At 28.6% G+C, this 13525-nt stretch overlaps 1 long non-coding RNA gene across 1 annotated transcript; it reads left to right on the top strand.

The window, feature by feature from the left end:
• The first annotated feature begins 7705 nt into the window (after window positions 1-7705).
• On the top strand, window positions 7706-8807 carry LOC125577573. Its single transcript, XR_007315982.1, has 2 exons — window positions 7706-8115; window positions 8513-8807. It is a non-coding gene; the product is annotated as an uncharacterized LOC125577573 (long non-coding RNA).
• The last annotated feature ends 4718 nt before the right edge of the window (window positions 8808-13525 follow it).

Below are 13525 nucleotides of genomic sequence, written 5' to 3'. Positions count from 1 at the left end.
AAAGAAGAAGAAGACAACATGCGGGCCACACAATAGCCTGGGTTTGGTGATTACTAAATTACAGAGAAAACTAAACTAATAACCATAGAAGTGTGTTGTCGACCCGTCTTTTTAAATTTTAATTAAAAGCCATATGAACGTTTATTTAAGAGAAAAAGACTAGAATAACACTAAACCAAGTTTTTGTTCCCAAAGTAGCACTCAAGGCTCAAAGTCACAAAAATAAGTTTCATTAAAGAGGTAATGTACACTTATACCCTTAGGGTTAATTAATTCAAACCTTAGGGTTTAGAGTTAAGGGGTGGGATTTTGAAATTAGGGTTTAAAATTTTATAAATAATAAATAATAAAATAAAAAATAAAAATTTTTAAAAACAGTTTCAAAAAGTATTTTTAAATTATAAAAATAAAATCTGAAAAAAAAATAAAAAAAAAATTTCAAAATTTTTTTTAAAAAAAATTATAAAAATTTCGAATCTGAAAACATATAATCTGAAACTATAAAAAAAACTTTATTTTTATTTTTTTATTTTTTTAATTTTTATTTATTTTAGTTTGTTTATTTAATTTTAAACCAAGGGTATTATAGATATTTTACCCTTTAATGAATGTAATTTTTGTGACTTTCTCCTTCTAGTGCTCTTTTGAGACATAAACTTCAAAAGGTGCTATTATTGACAATTGCCCTTTATTTAACTTAAATAACATTTTTCTCCATCGACTGGTCAAATTCTTCTGCATTTGTAGACAAGTTCCACGCTGAATCAACATTCTGTATTTTACCATTGTTCTTTTAAAAATAAGGATTCTGTACCAAACTCTCTATGGAATTTCAATCTCAATTTACACTCCGTAATGGTCTACACCTATAGAATATCTTTATAGTCAACTACGAGAACAACGAAAACATTGAAAATTTACATTTGCAAGTGCCTCTTCCATACATATCTATGTGACGGAAGAAAGCTATAACTGAAGTGGAAATCAACATCACAATTGTGCTGGCCTTTCGGTAAAATAAAGTAGTAGTTAAAAAGAGCTGGTAAAAAGTACAAGGAGCACTGACTTATTGGCTTGTGACTTTTTTCTGTTTTATCCGAAATGCGTCTTTGCAAATTTTGTCAAGTAAACATGCTCTAAGCATTTTAATTGATAGGATGATGATTATACATTTATACTATTGCTAATCAAATGGCGACATGTGGATAAGATAACACATTTAATGATAATCATTTTAGCGGAGAGACCGACAAATATTCAACTTTACAAGGCGTCTCCGCAGGTAGCAAAGTGCTTCACTTCACACGCGATCCGATAATGTATGAATTACACATGTAAAGTAACTGAGTAAGCACGTTTGCTTCGACATCGCACGAATTCTGTCCCTACAGAAGTGACCTTTCGCATGGTTATGTACTGGTACCAGGATTATCCATTCACATCTGTTGGAAAGCATGGTACAGTCCCTTGGCTAGTTTCTTACAACTATGTTTATCCGACTAAACTACTCAAAATCTGGTTCCTCGATCTTTTCCATGTTCTTAGCGAAGGAGATCCCCAAGAACTAGGACTGAACAAAATACCCGTAAAATTTTATTCGATTTATTCCCGTTTCGATTAAAACCAAAAAATTTGGATATCTATAACTCTACGAAATAAAACAAATATTAATATTCAATATCGGTAAGAAACAAAACAAATCACAAATACTAATATTTGTAGAAATGAATATCCGATCTAATCCGATCCGTTATAAGCATATATACATATATTTACAAAATTTTATGTATCTTATATAAATATTACACTTTATATAAATTATGCAACATTTTATTTATTAAATTGATTATATTATTTATTAGAATTTTAAAAGTAAATATTATTTTGGTTTATTTATCTATTTTTTATTTTTATTTGGACGGATCGAATCGAATATACGATAAAAATCTAATTTTTTTTGGATATCCGGGCCACGGGAATATCCCGATAGCTACATTTCAAATCAGATCGGATAATTGGTTATTCGAGCGAAACGGATTGGATAACAAATACCTTCAAAAATCTGGATATTCGATCCGTGCTCACCATAGGTAAAAATGAGCGTGAAATCATGACCATAAGCAAACAAACTAGATCAGCCAAAGTCAACTACTTAAAATTTAGAAATTATCCAAAAATACCTGAATCCCGATCCGAGTGATACCTGAATGGATACTTTAGGATTGTATAAAACATATTTGAATCCAAAATGTTATTAACTGAGCTCAAATGGGTAACCAAAAAAAATTAATAACCCAAAAAACTTGATCTCAAATCTGAATTAGCATCCAAATAACTATTTAAAACCTAATTTAAAATCTCAAGCTTTTTGGGATATTAATTTACTCATGATGTGATATCTAGAAATACATGAATTGGAATTAAGATATCAGATCAAGCTTTTTGGGTTATTAACCAATTATCCGATCTGATCTCAAATCTGAATTAGCATCCAAAGTTATTCGAGATCAAGTGCAATTTTCTTTTAGGGCACACATCTAGAGAAAACTCCAGAGTTAAGCGTGCTTGAGCTGGAGTAGTCAAAAGATGGGTGGCCAATTAGGAAGTGATTTGTGATATCGTGTGAGTAAACAATTATTAAGTAAAGACCATAATATAGTGTCCATAATTGTCCTTATCTTTTATCATTCATCGTGCTTTTAGCTTGAAATCATATCTAACGCCTCCGGTTACTTTACTTAACTTGACATTTGTTTCGATGGATTTTTCCATTACAAATCAAAACACTTTACTACTATTTTGAATAACTACGGTGCAGTCATAATAGTAACAAATACATATAGATAAATAGGTATATATAGAGATTTTTGTTATTATTAATTGCGGTGCGGTTTGTAACATTCGGACCCTAGTTACTTTGGGTTTATCAGCTAGTTTGACTATATATGCTTAACCGCCTTGTTCACTCCATGTGTGTCTTAATTCACTATTATCTTTTTGTTTTTGGGCTTCCAATTTTTTTTACCAGGCATAATTTTCTGGACCCTAATATTGTTAAACAATTTAGTAATTAAACATGTGAGCATATGAAAAACTAGTTTTTTTTACATCAAATTGTTATTTTACTATTGAAGTTTTAGGTAGCTCAGAAAACTAAATCGGAATAAAACAACCAATAAAAATTCATATAAAAATATCTAGTACTCTTAGCTAAAATGTCAATAGTGGAGTTTTCAGCCCGAGTTACATAAGAAATAGTATATAAGTGGAAGCGTTTTCTTTGGAGAGAAAATTCCTTAAGCTCAGTGGAAAAATTATGTCATCTACCTAAATTTTTAATCATTGTGATCACCTCTTGACAGTCTGATCCAAAGTCTTGAATGGTTGAACTGTTGATTGTTCAAACATACAATGCATTGTCTATATCAGCGCTTCAAATTCAAAATGTAAAGACGATAGAAAACAACATTGATTACGAGCACCTAAAAGGATGACCCATTTGACTCTATCCATACCCAACCGTATCCACTTTTAAGTGAGTTTTGATGCCAAGATCTATCACAAGAAAAATATCCCGCAAGCAGAGCCGGTCCTAGTTATTATTGGCTGGAAGCAAATCTAGAAAATATGGCCTATTTATATTCACTTCCTATAAAAAATGAAAAAAATCAAAGAATGTTGATATGATGGATCGAACTATCCACCCCCTCTGTATTTATACACAGCTTAACCACTTAAGCTATTGAACAATACATTTATTTTTGTGGCCGATCTATTTGATAATTGAGTGGAGGCCGGAAGCACCAGCTTCTCTCGCTTCTATCCAGGGCCGCCTCTGCCCGCAAGCATGAACTTGGGTAGGTTGTGGAGTGGTTTAGTAATTTAACATGCGTCATAAAGGCTAATTCAATGATTCCATTCAAATTAATTAATTACTCGGGAGGAAGATATGAGAATCAGTTTATTCCAAGAAAACTGATATTATTCGAATTTGATTTTGTTACTTATATTTATTTGTAAGTATTAGAATCCAATATATGATAATGCTAATAGCGATTTTATGAAAAGAAATCAACGATTTTGCTATTCAACTGTTTTACAAAAATATTTCTATTTATTACACACACAAAAGCACATATATATATATATATATATATATATATATATATATATATGCAGTAGAACCTCTATAAATTAATAATGTTGAGACTTTGAAATTTTATTAATTTATATAAATATTACTTTATAAAAGTTTTCTTATTTAGATTTCTTATTTTAAGATATATTTATTCTAAGATAAGAAAAATATTTGATTTTAGTGTATATAAATTATTTGTTATTTTTTAAATTTGATATTTATATTAATTTTTATATTATTTGGTGTATATAATATATATTGGATATAGCTTAAATGTGGGTTTTAGATATAATATTACTAAATCTCATCAAAAATATATTAATTGTAAAGAAAATATAAAGAGAATTCTATTGTGAATATAAAATAAACAATATAATAATTGATTTTTATTTATATAAAATAAGTATACATATAAATTAATGGGATCATTTATTTACATATAATTTTAATGGGACCATTTATTTACATATAATTTTCAAAAAGAAAATATTATCTTATTATTTTATCGATTTATATCAAATTTTGAACCGGTCTAAGTTGGAACCGGCAAAATTTATTAATTTTTTTTTGATTAACCTGGGGGTATCCCAGATCCATGGAGAGGCCCAAACTAATTTTCAAGGGGAGGTGCAGTCCATAGATAGACCTTCTCTCCGGGTATTCAAATGGGCCCCAAAACATAGGTTCATATCCGTGTTAGGTGACCGGGATAATTGTGACTTAGTTTTGCGCAGCATGGATCGAACCTGAAACGTGTTGGCGTCTCAGTCCCGTCTCCTTATCATTCGACCACAATCACCTGGTCAAAAAATTTATTAATTTATAGAGATTATTAATTAACCGAGTATTAATTTATAGGATAATTAATAAACAAAATAATTCTCTAAGAGAAGCGAATTGAGATGGACAGATCGTGTCTAACGACAAGCATGTTTCAACCAACGATGTACTTTAGCGACTCACGCAATCTAATAACTTCACAAATAAATTACATGTTCTTTTGCTTATTACAAGATACATACCGCATTTTATGATAGAAATATTACGTAAACGCACACATTTTATGTAAGTAGAAATAATATGATTGTATATGAAGAAAAATCTTGATTTATTGCAGTTTTTATGTATATAGAAAATCTGTAAGATGCTAATTATATTTTGCATGTTTAAATCACCATCCATTATTCTATCCACCAAAAGTACATTCCTATTCATGATATATATCCAATATAATTTTCACTCCATTAATCGCGTTGCTTTGAACGCTCAATTGTTTTATATTCATTAGTGGATTCCCTAAGAAAAAAAAAATTAAATATTTTATTAGAATCTTAAATTTTGACCAATTAGAACATGGTAATCCATCGTAAGTAGCATCGTTATAGTTTGTATATATTCCGTTTTTTAGAAAGTATGCAAGGAACCGGGCCTCGTAGTCTGGTGGTAAATGAACTTCGGCTGAGGTGTCCGCCATCACGAATTCGAGTTCCGGTCACAGCAGATTTAACATGGTTTCCGTTTGGCCTCCAGGACTTTTCTCGCCAGTTCCGGTTGGATACGGTTGGATACGGTAGGATAGTCGGATTAAGTGAGAGGTCCGGATACTTGGATTATAAAAAAAAAAAAAAGTATGCAAGGAATAGTTATGATCTTTTCTATAAACTAATACTATCAAACTGCAAGGAATAGTTATGACCTCTTTTTGGGATTAAGCTGGCCATTCAATAGATCCTAGATATGTTAATAATAATAAAAGTAAAAGCCTACATGTAACTATCTAAAGTGAAGCATATTAAGTATTTGATTTATAGAAACTAATTTATACATTCAACTTGACGTTGTCACCATTTTTCTCCAGATTTATTCATAGTATAACAATAATATTTTATTTTATTTTACATTTAAAACACAAGCTTTCAAAGGAAGAAAAAGTCGTGAGATTCTTTTTTTTTTCCTTGTAAAAGAAGGTCATTAGACTCTGGTTGGTTAATTTGATAATTGATACCAAACAAAAAAGGAATCAAAAAGGAAGATAAATGAGCTGTTGCTTTGGAAGCGTGTATAATCTCGCGAGAAGTCATTAACAGAGCTACAATGTGAACGTGCTTTCTACAACGTCATGCCTCTTGTTACATCAAACCGCGTTATTGAGTATTTGAATTCTAATGATCTAATCTATTTTTCTTAAGCTCCGATTCTATAATCTAAAAAACTAGTATATAGTTGGTGAATGATACTTGGTCAAACATTAAGTTCAAGATAAGTGTACCACTTGCCTCTCTCGTCGTTGATGTTTTCTAATTTGTTGTATTATCGGTCTGTATATTATATATACACACGAGGATGTATATTTTAGTTATCCGAAAAGAGAAAAACCATTGATAAAATGACACATCACATGTAAGCTAGGAGAAATCTAAAGCGAATGCGACATTACATTTACAGAAAATGACTTCCATTTTGTCTTTGTGTATATCACAACTATTAGTATAAGACGTCAAAATTTTATTACGTTACAATTACGAAATCATGACGGTCATTACCAAAACAAAAAGCCTCGTTATCCCACTAGCCCTCTTGTGGCATAACATAAGGCAATATTTTCCCCATTCCATATAAGCCCTTTTATTTGGCTTAACTCATTATTTTTAAATCCGATCCTCGGTCGAACCAGGAACCCTATGATCCAATATGTAAGGAAAACCCCGTTATTTAAGGAGATGGTGGATGGCTTTTATTGAAGTTTTGTAATTTTTTTTTTAACTAAACTAGCCCATAGCTTTTTTCATTAAATTTCCAAAGATGATGAAAAAAAAAACTTTGATGGTATTATTTCAAGTCTTAATTGAACGTTCTGAGTTTTCTTTTAATCGCATATAAATACCGATTATATTATTTGCTATGTCAGTTTTCAGTAGTCAGTTTTCAGTAATCAGTGGATCGCTATTGTTGAAGATCCATTGTTAATTTCAGTAGTCCTTGGAATTTTCTATCTCAAATCACTTGATGTGGAATGTGGAACATTACATATATCTCAATGGTAGTCTCCAAGGTGGTTTCCGGTGATAGAAAAAGTTAAATCTTAAAATTGATCCCAATGTGGATCATCATCATAAACGTACCATACTAAATGTATCCTTAGAAGGAATTAAGGTATCTTACGATGCGGTGGGAGACCCTAAATGCTTCCATCAGAACACATAGCTGTATAAAATTTCTAAATGATCAAAGTATTTGTTGAATCAGACTTGTCTAAGGAATTACCCACGTCTTTTCGAATTGATGCAATAGTCGATTTTAGTTACCCATTGCGTTCGACAGGATGCACTGCATGTTCTAAATGGGTGGGGCATAGGTTGTATTCATTTGTAATCAGTAAGAGCCAAGAAACAGAGATACATTATGAACAAATCATGTGTTTGCATAATAGCAGTGCAATAAAACCAATCTCTTATTATTGGCAAATAATCACATCTCAAAACTGGAGTGCAGTGTGTGACACGAATTGGTGGAATAAAGAAAAAAATTGTTTTTAATTAAGTCCTCTCCACAACCATAGGCTTTGCCATAGGATCCATGCTCTTTTAAGAATTATATTTGTAATTTTTTTTATTTTCAAGATAATTTTCCCAAAATATGGCTACTCTGCCAACAAGATATATATATATATATATATATATAGAAATTGGAAAAACGAGACATTCTCAATTTGGATTCGTCTAACTAATACTTTGTCTAATATTTTTTGTCTTTCTAGGATTTTAATTAATATTAATACGATTATGCCCTTAGATTAATCAAAATTTAACTTGATTAAAAAATATAATAATTGTTAATTGTTTTGTTAATACAATTTTGTCAGTAAAAAAGGAAGTTAAAAAAAAAGAAAAGAAGCAAAGCACGGTAAACCTAAAAATCTTGACTTCCTTCTCTCATCTTCTTCGCTTCCAGACGAAAGCTTACCTCTTTCATCCATGGTGATTTCTTCTCCCTCTTCTTCATACGATTAAAATCCATTGTCTCTGTTTTATATTTCTTCTTCTCTGTCTCTTATTCTATGTTTTTTTTTTCTCTGTTTTTTCTTCCTCATATTTGTTCTTCCTCTTTTCTGGTATGTGTTTCCTCCTCCGGATTCTTAAAATCCTTATTTCTAAGAGTTGTTGTATCTCTTTTCAATTATAATTAGTTTTAGGAGTCGATTAGTCATCACCTACACATCAATTAAGGCATGCATATAGACGATAAAAAGACAGGGACATCAGATTCTCCTTAGGGACATTTAGTTTGGGCTTCAAACTTTTAGCCAATGTAATCTGCTTTCTAGACTGTATATGAAGGCTCTATCTGTTTATATATTTTTTGTAATGTATGCAGATTGTTCGGATTCTTTTCCTTTCACTCAGTTTTTTTATGAGGTTAAGTACAGTCTTGATGCTTGAAGAGAGACAAGCTGGAACATTTCAAGCGCCCAAGATCTTTCTACGCTTTGATTGAACACTTTGTACCATTTTTTTCCAAAGTGAATAACAATTGTGTATTTGTGTTTATTCCAAGAGCCAGGAACATATTCCTCTTATTGTTAACTAAACCGACGAAGTTAAACCAATAATGTAATTTCATTGATGTTTTACTAAACACTGTGCATAAATAACAAACTTTGTTACAGCTCTTACACATAAGGGATAGCAAAGATTGGAAAACTGTTTTTTTTTGTTCATGAAATTGATACAAGAAAAGAAAATATGTTCTGCACACAAAAAGATCATTGATCTCTATGGCGCTGTTCCAGTCCCCAATGGTACTATTTGACCACACATTTCCTCGTCAGCCAAAAAACTCCACTTCTCACAACAATGAGATATCCATATTTTGGGAGGAGAAAAACGTGGGAGAAAAGATACTCTGAGAGATTTTAGGGTAGATTTAGAGTAGAATTAGGAAAGACAGTTTTTGAAATATGGAAATTTAACCGAATATGGAAGTTTCATATTTTCACGATTTGCCTAGAATATGTACACTACCTAAGCAGAACACCGTATAGTTGGTGAGAGATGTATTTTTCATGTAGGCGTCATATAAGGTAAAAGGCAGAACAAGTTATGTCACGTAATATAACCGACCTATATCATCGAGTTGTGACTATATATCGTTATCAAGCTGTAGGTATACTGAAGACATCTTTTTTGATTATAACGTAACCGAATCTATCTTTGCTAGAATATACAAGAAAGAGTAGTTTACGGTATATACCTATGATATATCTATGTTTAAAACTTAGAATCAGACATATAAACTAGGTAGATTAACAGAATGACTATTCTAACTGTAGCTAGAAGATAAAATAAAATCTGATTCCAATTTTTTTTTTTAAAAAGTTTAAACATATATATTGTAATACTTTTGTTTCCAACTCTTTTCATATTTTTTTACATTTTTAAAATTCAATTTACTATTTTTCCCATTAGAAAATGGTAAAACATGTTCAGAATTGCCAAAAGTATGAAAAGTCTTATTGTGACAAACAAAAGTTCAAAGTGTCTCATTTTTCTAATTCTCCAAAGTAGCAACACTTAAATCCAAAGTCATTAAACATCGAAATGATGTAGTAGTTATCTTATTTTCCTCCTCAAAATACACCTACATGAGATCACATTAGTTCATCTTCAGATTCAAACTCAATGTGGAAGGCAGAATCTTCGCCATCTTCATCAAAAAGTTCATCTTTTTCTCCTTGTCCCATCTCCACAAACCACTCCTCTACATTTTCCCCATCATCACCTATGAGCACATCATATTAAAATAAGCTTAGTCTTTTTTCTCTTTAATAAAACATATTTTAGGCATTTCCTCTTTAAATGCTATTTTGGTCATAGTCATAGTTTTATTATGTTTTAAGAGATTTGCAGTTTTGTTTTCACAAAAAAAAAAACTAATAAAAACCTAGTCGATAGAGGAAGCCAATTTGAAAGTCTAAACTGAAGTAGAATAACAAACATAGTACACAACTGAAAGAGAACTTTGAGCAACTCTGTAAGTTTGTTCGTCATTGTATTTTTTGTTCTTGGATTGTGCTGGAGTGAGAACTGAGGAAAGAACGTCTTACATTGTTCAATTTCCTCCAAAAGTGGCACAAAAGCTGGTCATTCCATTGGTGCAGACACTTTCTTCACCAACTGAGAACAATTTGTTGCAAACATCATCTTCATATACATTTCATTATCTAAATCAAGGCTTCACATTCATCATGTAAATGTGATAGCTATGTCGAATAGTCATAGACCCCATGATTTTGGTAGTTGTCTCCTCTGTAAAGGAGAACCATCATTGACCCAATTTTTGAAAGAGTAGAAGATGAAAACCATGTAATGAAAAACTTGCAAAACAAAATAAATTAGTAAGAAAGACATGAAACAAAAAAAAAAGAAATTGATATAATGCTTGGTGTTTTTAAATTCAAAGATATCAGAAAGAGGTTAGAGAGTTTTAGAGTGAAAAATATTACATTTTTGTTGCAACCATTTGAGAATAAGAAAGATAATGTGCGAATTTTCTTTATATATGGAAACAAAAATTCTAATTAAATTAAATATTTTTGATTTATAAGCCTTACAGAGAAGTCTGCTAAACCCTAAATTTACTATTCGTCCGAGAATACTTTTTAGGAAGTCTTCTCATGCATTACATGTTAGAAGGCTTCCGTAGAAGTTCTAAACCCCAAAACAAAATAAATAACTAAATAGCAACAAACACTTCGTTAAACATATGATCAACAAAGTGTAATATATACAAAACTAAAGACATATATGTCTTATTGAATTTTCTTTAAAATCTAACCTTAAAATACAAACAATGTTACAACATATGTTACAAAACCTAAACCAAAGAATTTAATGACTCAATCTATATTCACTCCTCTAAGTTGAAAACAATTCAATTTTACTAGATATTAATTATATCAGTTACAAATGTTTATAATTACATGATTTTAATTTTTCTCCATAATTTTTTATATAATTTATAAATTACATTTAAGATCTACTACATAAGAATACTTCCAATAAGACTTCTTGGAAGTTTCTCACGAAATACTTACAAAACCATAAAAGATTTCTCGGATTTATATTCTTAAAAATGGATACTATTTTTTGTTTGGTAATAAAAGAGCCAGTTGTAATTCCACTACTTTTTTGTGTGAGTTTTGCATTTGAATACTTCTTATATATTAAAACAGAAGTCATGACTTCTTTTCATGTGTGATTTTTTTTAGTTTGGACAATTCCTAGAAAATATCATATTTTACATAAGTTCGTTATTATATCTTTTAATATCTTTATCATTTTATTTGAAATACAAATGAATATATTTAAAATGTTCTAACAAAATCTTTTTTATATCTTCTTAGAATCTTTTTAAATTTACTTTCAAAAATTAGTTAGTGTTAATTTAAATTATCATAAAATATAATAGAAATTAAAATTGAATATAGTTTTGCTTTATAAACGAAAATTTAAATAAAATGAAATTAATTAATTTCACAAATAATTTACTAATAATTTTTAAAGATTTTGTTAGAAATAAATATTTATTTTTGTTTTAATTTTTCAAATTTGTTTTCTAATAAAATAAAAATCATGATGTTTTGATGAGTGATATTTTTATTTGGACCATCATTTAAATTTTATATTAAATGTATATCACTAATGCTAATGTACATAATATTTTAACTACTTTAATCATAATATCTTTTATATCTTTTAATTAAAAAAAATTAAAATTCTAACAAATCTCTTGAAAAAGATTATCATAAGATCTTAATTGTCATAAATTGAATATAAATATTTTCAACTAATTTGTAATTAGTAATGAAATGTTACTAAGAGAATAAAATTATATCCTATTTTATCAATTTTATAATAATATCTATCATTTTAAAAATAAAAATGTTATATGGAAGAAAATATGATAAAATTATTTTAAATTGATAAGTTAACACATTTTATTTTCATAAATATAAAATATTTATGCTAAAAATATAATATGTTGGTAGAACGGGTTAATATTAGTAAACTATATAATACATGTATAAAAATTTAACTTATCTTAAACTTTTTAATATACAATAATTTATTATATAAAATTAATAAACATTAAAAAATTTCTAAAAAAATCTAACGATTTGTATTACGGATCATGATTATAATAAATTAAATACAAAATTGTTTTCATATATGTTGTTTCATGCATTAAAAAATTTAGTTTAGTAATCAAACGCAAATTCAATAAGACAAATATATAATAAGCAACATATATATGTGATGATTTTAATTTACAGCATGAAAACTATAAAATTATTATATTTGACATAATTATACAAACATTTAAATATGTGAGTAACATTAAAAATATATAATAATTATGTAAAACAAATATCTATATATATAAATGTGAAAACATATACCCGCACGGTTGTGCGGGTGGAAATCTAGTTTTTATTTAAATTAAGTTTTGAGTCTTTTTTTGCAACTTCCCTGTATATTCATCGGTGTAATTTGATTTTATATATTTTTAGTTTTTAATCTTGTCGACATGACATCTTTTATCTTGCCATCAATTTTGTATAACATGAAATTCTATCATGTTTATTTTTAATATCCACGTTAAAAAATATAGCAAATAAGGATTAGAAAAATAAGAGCATGAAGATAGAATATCTTTTTTTTATTTACTAAAGGCTTAAGATAGAACAAATTAAAAAAAAAAAAACAACATCTGGAACACTATTAGCAAGAGAGTCTAAAATTATCTACATAATATTCGAATATTAAAACTTATAAGGAAAATGTATTATAAATTTTTTTTTTGACAAAGTATTGTGAGTATTCCGATAGATAATACTAGCTACAAGATTGTACGTATACAACTTTTGTTTAGATAGCTAAAAATTAGAAATAAGACTTTGAAATATTTCCCAAATTTAATTAATTTATTATTTAAAAATATTAACATGTACTTATCATAAATATAACTAATAAGATCAATAATTCCAATTTTCCAAACAAATTATCTAAGTTATAATTTCTAATTAAAATATTGATAAAAATGTTTTTCACATATAAGAAAATTGAATTTTTCAAAAAAAAAACACAGATGTATTATTCAAATTGTAATTCATCAATAACAATAAGGTATTTTAAAATTATCCCATGTTATATATGATTTTTAAAGCTTCATATTATATATATTATTAATTTATTTGATAATGAGAATGCGCCGATGATTTAACTATATATTGACTACAATCATTTTGTAAAAAAAAAATCTTTCTTATTATTCAGTATGGACTTTACAAGTGTATTTATAATGTACATCTCTTTAGATTTAGCTAAA

The sequence above is a fragment of the Brassica napus genome, chromosome A9 (genome assembly GCF_020379485.1).
Source record: "Brassica napus cultivar Da-Ae chromosome A9, Da-Ae, whole genome shotgun sequence".
Classification (NCBI taxonomy): domain Eukaryota; kingdom Viridiplantae; phylum Streptophyta; class Magnoliopsida; order Brassicales; family Brassicaceae; genus Brassica; species Brassica napus.
The sequence above is the reverse complement of the archived record's forward strand: the minus strand, read 5'-3'. Positions and strand labels throughout refer to the sequence as shown.